This window comes from Galeopterus variegatus, unplaced genomic scaffold (assembly GCF_000696425.1).
Source record: "Galeopterus variegatus unplaced genomic scaffold, G_variegatus-3.0.2 Scaffold5042, whole genome shotgun sequence".
Taxonomy (NCBI): Eukaryota; Metazoa; Chordata; class Mammalia; order Dermoptera; family Cynocephalidae; genus Galeopterus; species Galeopterus variegatus.
Window position 1 is genome coordinate 46410 of NW_007731153.1, and position 870 is coordinate 47279.

Genomic DNA, 870 nt, shown 5'->3' on the forward strand with positions numbered 1-870 from the left:
AAAAAAAAAAAAAGATTAAATGGATTCAAGGATACCTCCCTAGTAGTGCCACCCTCATTGTTTGTAATATGCTTTCATAAGTGATCCAGGACTAGAGATAGTCAACACTCCAGGGATGTGATATAAAATCTTGGGAGTGTGTTGCAGCCCATGAGACCATCATCGTCACATGGATGAGAACAGCTGATGGGCAGGAGGAGTGAACTGTCCATGAGGCTGAGCTCTGAATCAGTTATTTAATAGAGACAGTGGCAAGAACATGGGTTTTGGAAACAGATGGCTCTGACTCAAAATTCAAATGAGGCTTGGCCTCATTTGGGCATTAACTTTGTTCTATGGTCTCTGGCAAGAACTCAGCTTTCTTCTATAAAATGTGGATGCACCATCTACCTTAGGGATTTGTCGTAAGAATAGGAGAGAATGTGTGTTTGGTACTTAGAGCAGCTAGACTATACTATACAGTAGAAATGTACTATATTATACCATTAACACAATTCTTAGCAAAATAAGTATAGTTTCCACCTCATATCTTTTTAAACTTAGGCTTATTATAATGTTACAGGTGACTGTAACTTTAAAATACTACAGACTACTAAAAAATTATAACAATTATTCAGTAAAAACTAGACACCTTAGGAGTTAAAAATATTTCTAACCTTGTGTTGTTTATAAAAAGATAAACTTCATATAAGTGGGAAATTTTCATTAATTTCTTTCAGCTCCTAGTGCATTTTTTCACCAAATGCACTCCCTTTTGAAAACACACTTCAAAATAAAGGGTTTAGTCAATCTGTGAAATAAGAGATTAATAACACTAACAAAAGCCTTGACAATTTGGGCCTGCCCGGTGGCGCACTGGATAAGTGCGCC